Here is an 8,701-nt window from a genome sequence, read left to right on the forward strand (position 1 = left end):
AGAAAAGTTATGTGTAGGGAGCTACCCTTTCTGTCAGGAAAAGGACTGGGTCAATAACTCTAAGAAAAAACAGGGTGCCTTTTCCTGATTGTTATACCTTATTAGGTATGCCTCTCCTGCTGGAGGTGGCAACCTATGTGTGAACAGGAATCGTGCAATCTTATTTAGGTTACCAAATTTACAACCTGAATTAACAACCTTTCAGTGTCATAAGGGACCATATATAAAGCTTAGACTTGTTTAAAATTTGTAGTGCATTTATTCAAAAAAAGTTTTTTGTTTAAAAAGTCATAGTATTACAAAACTGTTGCATTAAAAAATCGTTACACGGTATATATTCAATGTATACAAACAATATTAATAACACATTTCTTAAAAGACAATATCAATTATTTTTAAAAAGGTTCTCCTTTATACAGCATTATTTCCAAAAAAACATATTTGTAAAAAGATAATAAAACACAAATGTTAGGAACAAAAATGTCGACGCGGCGTTTCGGTGCCCCTGATGTTCTTGCACCTTCTTCAGGACTTGTTCCCTGATTGGTCACATCTACAAAGACATATATCATAATATGTTTCATTAGGTCCCATCTACTAGTTTCAGTTACATATACTCAATACATCATTTGGTAAACCTAACATTTGGTAACCTATATAGTCTCTTCTGCACATCCCAACTTAAGATTTGTTACAATTCTGTTGCTATACTTTTTACATTTATCTATAAATTGATTAACTTCTAGGCTTGGTGGTGGTATGTTGGTATTATTTTGCACCAGTAGTAGACGACTAACTCAGTTTCATATTTCCTCTGCTGGACAGTCCCTTATCCCACTCCTCTCTGAGATCTTTCAATTGTATCTCGCTGTCGGTCATTTAAATATAACCCTGAGGTCTGGAATAGGGTTCATTTCCCTTTTTTTACTTTGTGGGTCCCAACCTGTTTTGTTATTCAACTTACCCAGGTGGTATTCCCTGGACCCTTTTGATCATATGAGTCTGTTTAGCATCTGCTCATATTTTCGTTCCCTTTAGCTATATGGGATTTCTTCTCAATCAATGTTCTTGGTTTTTCCTTGGAGACTATGGAAATTAACCACTTCAGTACTATAAAGTAAAGAGAAAACATTTATATATCTTCACTTTTTTCCTTTTTATGACTAACTCCTGTTCAGTCCAAAAGTTAAGTATATGATCCTCACCGGTTTTTATTTCCAATTCCTACTTTAGTTGTAAGGAGGATGCCTCTGGGAGCTCCCTTATGGGTTGGATACTTCACGCCCCTGCTCCGTCTAAGGATGGGATAATCTTTGTTAATGTATCTCTATTGCTCCTTTATTTCATTAGAATTATCACCTTCCTATTCTTTTCCTTACCTTATTAGATATTTGGAGTTACTCTTAGTTTACTTCACTCATGGGGATGTTGATCTTTAAGTAGATGCCTTTTGACTTGGCTTGTATTTCTAGGAAGGGATAAATAGTAAGGCTGAGTTAGAACAGTCTGTTTCTTATTAAAGAAACATTCTTCTCCTAGCAGCGCTAGCATAACCCTGTTTTTACTTACTCGGTGAAGGGAGCTGAGCTGCGTGGCGTCCTCCTTGCCTCTTGAGTCTTCTCGATCTAATGAAACTACCTTGTGTGTGGTATTTATACCGTCACAGATTGGTTCATTGTTTGTCTAATCATTAACACCTGGTTGCTGTTTGTAGGTGCCGATACATGATGACCCAATTGTGGCCGCCATCTTGTAGTGGGTTAAAGCCCTATTTATTTATTAGCATTTTTTTTGCCGAGATTATTTCTATTCGGTCTCTCTGTGCTTTTTTTCAGTTTCCTCAATGTATACCTCATTCAACCTATTTACAGGACTCTACTGAATTTTTCCGCTGTTTACTTCGTATAATATTTTTCTTATTTATGCATTATGTTCGTGCTGCGTTTATTTTATGCTGGGTCATCGCTTGCTATTTTTTCTATTTTAGCGAGCACACCTCCTTCGCACGTTTATATCCCGATGGGTTTAAAACCCGATTGAGTTCCGCTCATACTACGAGCGCCATTTTGAATTGGGAGAACTCGCGATTTACTAAAACCCCTTAGTGGTTAGGTGTTTGGGTCCATTATTGTCACTAGAATGTTATGGGTGCTGTTATTTGTAAGGACTCATTACTCATGTTTATGCAAATGGCAAAATTGCCTACTTTACGTATACTAACACCTAATAGTCTCCGCCATCTTAGATTGGGAACCGGGGACCCTTTTCGGTATTTCAATTAGATAATACCGTCTATCTTTCGTTATAACTATAAATTTAGATCTCCTACTTATTATTATGCAACGCATTTTTTCGATCAAAAAAATTTTTTTTCCTGGTAAACAAACTTTTAAAGAAACTTTTAGAAAGCTTATTATGACCCTCTTAGTTATAGTATTATCGTTTATGTGTTGGACATTACATATATACACAGATACACAGCCTATCGTCCAGTCTTTTCTAAAGCGGATCAAAGATCCCATGTTTCAAGGTCTGTAAGCCTTGATGTTTACACTGCTACTTAAGAGTCTATCCATTCATATTACCCTATTCCTACCTTACCTACTCCTGTTTTTTAGGTTTTCTCTAGTACTTATTATCAGTCCATAGTTTTTCTATAGTATTCTCTCCCAATCTTCTTTGTTGTTCAGACCTATTTTATGGGAGTTGAACTTGGACATATAGTATTGTTCTCTTTGTCTTCGTTTTTTAGTTAAGTCTCCTCCTCTTTTATTTATCCTGACTTGTTCCACAACACACCATTGTATGTCTTCCACTGTGTGGCCCCTTTCTGTCCAATGGGCTACCAGGGGAGCTGTCAATTTCTTGGTACGGATGGCTGACTTGTGTTCTGTTATCCTTGTCCTGATTTCTCGTTGGGTTTCTCCTATGTATACTTTGCCACAAGGGCAATTGATCATATATATAACATTGTTGGTCCTGCAGTTAAATAGATCCTTATGTGTGTGTGTTGTTTTACCAATGGTAATACTTGGACCTGGTATTATAAGAGGGCAATTTTTACAATTACCACAAGCATAGTTGCCTGTTGGATTTGACCCATCTAAGGTCCTAATGGAATTCCTTCTCATCTTATCAGGGTACGTTTTAACTAAACAGTTTCTTATTGTGCGGTTTCTCCTGAAGGCAAATATCGGTTTGGGGATTGGTGTTTCGCCTGGATCATTTAGCAGCTTCCAATTGCTGTTAATACAGTTTTTCAATTTATTAGATACACACGAGAAGTTTGTAACAAATACAATAGGTTTTGTTTCATTGTTAGGTCTGGTTTTTGGTTCAAACAGACTATCCCTGTTGTAATATTTTGCCCGTTTGTAGGCTTGTTTAATCATTTTCTTCGGATAACCTCTGTCGGCAAACTTTTTCATTAGGGTATTTGCATGTGTATCATACTCTTTCATAGTGGTGCAGTTTCGCCGGACCCTTAGGAATTGCCCGAACATCAATTGGAAGCAATTGGAAGCTGCTAAATGATCCAGGCGAAACACCAATCCCCAAACCGATATTTGCCTTCAGGAGAAACCGCACAATAAGAAACTGTTTAGTTAAAACGTACCCTGATAAGATGAGAAGGAATTCCATTAGGACCTTAGATGGGTCAAATCCAACAGGCAACTATGCTTGTGGTAATTGTAAAAATTGCCCTCTTATAATACCAGGTCCAAGTATTACCATTGGTAAAACAACACACACACATAAGGATCTATTTAACTGCAGGACCAACAATGTTATATATATGATCAATTGCCCTTGTGGCAAAGTATACATAGGAGAAACCCAACGAGAAATCAGGACAAGGATAACAGAACACAAGTCAGCCATCCGTACCAAGAAATTGACAGCTCCCCTGGTAGCCCATTGGACAGAAAGGGGCCACACAGTGGAAGACATACGATGGTGTGTTGTGGAACAAGTCAGGATAAATAAAAGAGGAGGAGACTTAACTAAAAAACGAAGACAAAGAGAACAATACTATATGTCCAAGTTCAACTCCCATAAAATAGGTCTGAACAACAAAGAAGATTGGGAGAGAATACTATAGAAAAACTATGGACTGATAATAAGTACTAGAGAAAACCTAAAAAACAGGAGTAGGTAAGGTAGGAATAGGGTAATATGAATGGACAGACTCTTAAGTAGCAGTGTAAACATCAAGGCTTACAGACCTTGAAACATGGGATCTTTGATCCGCTTTAGAAAAGACTGGACGATAGGCTGTGTATCTGTGTATATATGTAATGTCCAACACATAAACGATAATACTATAACTAAGAGGGTCGTAATAAGCTTTCTAAAAGTTTCTTTAAAAGTTTGTTTACCAGGAAAAAAAATTTTTTTGATCGAAAAAATGCGTTGCATAATAATAAGTAGGAGATCTAAATTTATAGTTATAACGAAAGATAGACGGTATTATCTAATTGAAATACCGAAAAGGGTCCCTGGTTCCCAATCTAAGATGGCGGAGACTATTAGGTGTTAGTATACGTAAAGTAGGCAATTTTGCCATTTGCATAAACATGAGTAATGAGTCCTTACAAATAACAGCACCCATAACATTCTAGTGACAATAATGGACCCAAACACCTAACCACTAAGGGGTTTTAGTAAATCGCGAGTTCTCCCAATTCAAAATGGCGCTCGTAGTATGAGCGGAACTCAATCGGGTTTTAAACCCATCGGGATATAAACGTGCGAGTGAAGTAAACTAAGAGTAACTCCAAATATCTAATAAGGTAAGGAAAAGAATAGGAAGGTGATAATTCTAATGAAATAAAGGAGCAATAGAGATACATTAACAAAGATTATCCCATCCTTAGACGGAGCAGGGGCGTGAAGTATCCAACCCATAAGGGAGCTCCCAGAGGCATCCTCCTTACAACTAAAGTAGGAATTGGAAATAAAAACCGGTGAGGATCATATACTTAACTTTTGGACTGAACAGGAGTTAGTCATAAAAAGGAAAAAAGTGAAGATATATAAATGTTTTCTCTTTACTTTATAGTACTGAAGTGGTTAATTTCCATAGTCTCCAAGGAAAAACCAAGAACATTGATTGAGAAGAAATCCCATATAGCTAAAGGGAACGAAAATATGAGCAGATGCTAAACAGACTCATATGATCAAAAGGGTCCAGGGAATACCACCTGGGTAAGTTGAATAACAAAACAGGTTGGGACCCACAAAGTAAAAAAAGGGAAATGAACCCTATTCCAGACCTCAGGGTTATATTTAAATGACCGACAGCGAGATACAATTGAAAGATCTCAGAGAGGAGTGGGATAAGGGACTGTCCAGCAGAGGAAATATGAAACTGAGTTAGTCGTCTACTACTGGTGCAAAATAATACCAACATACCACCACCAAGCCTAGAAGTTAATCAATTTATAGATAAATGTAAAAAGTATAGCAACAGAATTATAACAAATCTTAAGTTGGGATGTGCAGAAGAGACTATATAGGTTACCAAATGTTAGGTTTACCAAATGATGTATTGAGTATATGTAACTGAAACTAGTAGATGGGACCTAATGAAACATATTATGATATATGTCTTTGTAGATGTGACCAATCAGGGAACAAGTCCTGAAGAAGGTGCAAGAACATCAGGGGCACCGAAACGCCGCGTCGACATTTTTGTTCCTAACATTTGTGTTTTATTATCTTTTTACAAATATGTTTTTTTGGAAATAATGCTGTATAAAGGAGAACCTTTTTAAAAATAATTGATATTGTCTTTTAAGAAATGTGTTATTAATATTGTTTGTATACATTGAATATATACCGTGTAACGATTTTTTAATGCAACAGTTTTGTAATACTATGACTTTTTAAACAAAAAACTTTTTTTGAATAAATGCACTACAAATTTTAAACAAGTCTAAGCTTTATATATGGTCCCTTATGACACTGAAAGGTTGTTAATTCAGGTTGTAAATTTGGTAACCTAAATAAGATTGCACGATTCCTGTTCACACATAGGTTGCCACCTCCAGCAGGAGAGGCATACCTAATAAGGTATAACAATCAGGAAAAGGCACCCTGTTTTTTCTTACAGAACACAGGTGGGGCATGGCGTAGGATGGGCCTAGTTGCATATAGGCGGGGTAGACTCATGGTAGGCGTGGTGTGCGACTTCTGGGCTGTGGGAGCAGCGACTCTCACATGCCCCACCTCGCCCTGCCTGCTTGTGTTTGCAGCAATCCGCTCCGGCCCGGCCCTGGGTGCTACATGAGAACCGGACAGAGCTGCAGAGCGCACTGACAAGGTAAGGGGTGTCCTGAGGTGTACTAGCTGATGGTGTGAGGGTCCCACCAGGACGTGAGGACCACAGAGAGGGAATTAGACTGGGTAGCAGGAGTTTTTTTAGGTCCTTGGTGAGAATCCGGATGTCTGGACCACGTGTTGGATGTGAGGGTTCATTGGAGGATGTGCGGCCATACAGATGGATGGTGAATGTGGCCTCTCAGGGATAATATGATTGCTCAGTGAAGATATGAGGACCCGAGGAAAAGTTGTGAGGTTCTCTGCGAGAGCTGAGGGACCCATAAGGTGTACTGGAGACCATATACTTATGAAACAAGCATTTCCCGCGCGGCCATAAAAGTAACGGCCGCCCTGCCTTGAAAGCGACAGTGATCGCGGTTAAAGCGATCGCGAGGATGTGCGCGCGCAGCAGTGATCGCGTTGGAACGGAGGCAGATGGCATCTGAGCACGTGCACTGAGTCATTACACGCCAGATGGCAGCTGTGCACGTCATGTGCGCTTGTGCGCGTAGCAGCAAGCTGGTGGCTGGCAAAAGCAGTGCTTTTAAAACCCAGCTACGAAATTTCTCACCAGAGCACCGCATGCGCTGGCTCAAGCGAGACCTAAAAATGGTTTAACTTTATAAAAATAAAATGAGATCAAAATGACAAATTTGAATCAGTTGAACTGGAAATATGCAATTTCAAAGGTTTAAGTAGAAATAGTTCCAAGAAGCAGAAAGTGCTAACTGTGGTATTTGGTGGTGCAAGACGGCGCTTAACCCCCAGATGCATCAAGCCCATATTCTGGGAATTTTAAGTTGCGAAAAATACCGAATTGCAATTTAGAATTCGCAGAATGGGATGCATCAAGAAAAGCGACTTAAAAAAAGTGAATCACAATCGGCCGCAATTGGCGATTGCGATATTTGTGAAATCGCACAAAAATCGCAGAATCGCTCGTTTTCCATGTGAAAATTGCGAACTCGCAATTACCGAAATCGCAAAAATGGGAAGTCGCATTTCGAGCACAATGATGACATCACAACCAGGAAGTAGGCAGTTCCCTCCCTCATTCAGAACACAGAGCCTGAGAGTGGAAGAAGCACAGCCCAGAGCTCCACAAGACACATCCTGCAGCCCCACAACAGGACACAAACAACAAAATAAAATGTCCCAGGAAGCAGCAGGAAGCAGTGCACTAGGCAGAAAGAGAAAAATAAAATTTTCTGAACCGGAAATGGAATTCCTCATCGAGGGAGTATCGAAGGACCATGACAGGCTGTTTGGCAAGGAGTCCTGGAGGGTGCCTCAGGCCAACAAGAGGCACATTTGGCTGCGCATCCGCTCAAAGGTGAACTCAGTTGGAGTGACCCATTGATGAGCTCAAAAAGAGGTGGTACGACCTCAGAGGTCGTGCCAAAGAACGCATTGCTGAGAGGCTGGGGGGGCAACATGCCACCGGAGGAGGAGACCCCACAGTTGCACCCAACAATCCACTCGAAGACCTGGTGGAGGACACCCTCAATCCTGCAGCCTGCATGGGGGTCACCCGGCTGGACACCTCCCGACCCACCCAACAATCCCAAGGTAAGTACCATGCAACTGCGACCCCGTCCCCTAACAATGCCCATGACTCCAGAGCTAGCCATTTGATAACCCTAGTAATGCAGGACATGCACACCTGCAATGCCCTATTGCATTGTGGGACCTGTAGTGTGACAATAATTCCCGGATAGCCACACACAGCCAGACCTGTCAAGTGAAAGATATCCCTAAAGCCAGTCAGGGAATGCAAGCCTGCATGCATGTTGCAACATCCCATGTGCAAGATACATATCATTAATCATGCACCCATTTACATCACAGGTGCGTCAGAACAACCCAGCACAGACAGCGAGGCACTCCACATTGAGGAGAACCCTGAGGACACCGAGGGAGAGAGTCATCCTGCCCCACGACCTGGACCATCACAACCACCAGCAGCAATACCACCACCTCCCCATGTGGACAGGGCCACATGAGGACAGCAACCACCCCATGTGACACCCATGGCAGTGGTACAGGCCACACCACCACCCAGGAGGCAGACACGGTGCACAGTCACTGTGCGATCTCAGTCCAGCGGACTGATGAGGCAGCAGCGCAAGGTGTCACCACGCGCTGGCAGGGGAGAACATGTCCGAGATCCTGGGCTGGCCATAGAACGCCTGTCCACCAGAAGCAGGCACGGCACTTGGTAGCCATCCACCTGCAGCTCAATAAGACTGCGTGAAACGTGAGCCAGCTCACGGAAAGCATGCAGGTCATGACCGCAGCTGTCAGGGAGAACAGCCAGATCATGGTGTCCCAGCAGGACATCACCCGCTGCCGCCACCGCCAGCTGCTGACCCGCCAG

The 8,701-nt window shown here is 41.3% G+C and overlaps 2 long non-coding RNA genes across 2 annotated transcripts; one reads left to right on the forward strand and one right to left on the reverse strand.

Annotated features, from left to right (window-relative positions):
• Nucleotides 1-257: 257 nt before the first annotated feature.
• Nucleotides 258-2,751, reverse strand: LOC147703069 (uncharacterized). Its single transcript, XR_015297277.1, has 2 exons — nt 965-2,751; nt 258-553 (listed from the first exon to the last, which is right to left on the reverse strand). It is a non-coding gene; the product is annotated as an uncharacterized LOC147703069 (long non-coding RNA).
• Nucleotides 2,752-4,963: 2,212 nt separating this feature from the next.
• LOC147703070 (uncharacterized) lies at nt 4,964-5,860 on the forward strand. The gene is made up of 2 exons (XR_015297278.1): nt 4,964-5,208; nt 5,620-5,860. It is a non-coding gene; the product is annotated as an uncharacterized LOC147703070 (long non-coding RNA).
• Nucleotides 5,861-8,701: the final 2,841 nt, after the last annotated feature.

Source organism: Lissotriton vulgaris, chromosome 7, assembly GCF_964263255.1.
Source record: "Lissotriton vulgaris chromosome 7, aLisVul1.2, whole genome shotgun sequence".
NCBI lineage: Eukaryota > Metazoa > Chordata > Amphibia > Caudata > Salamandridae > Lissotriton > Lissotriton vulgaris.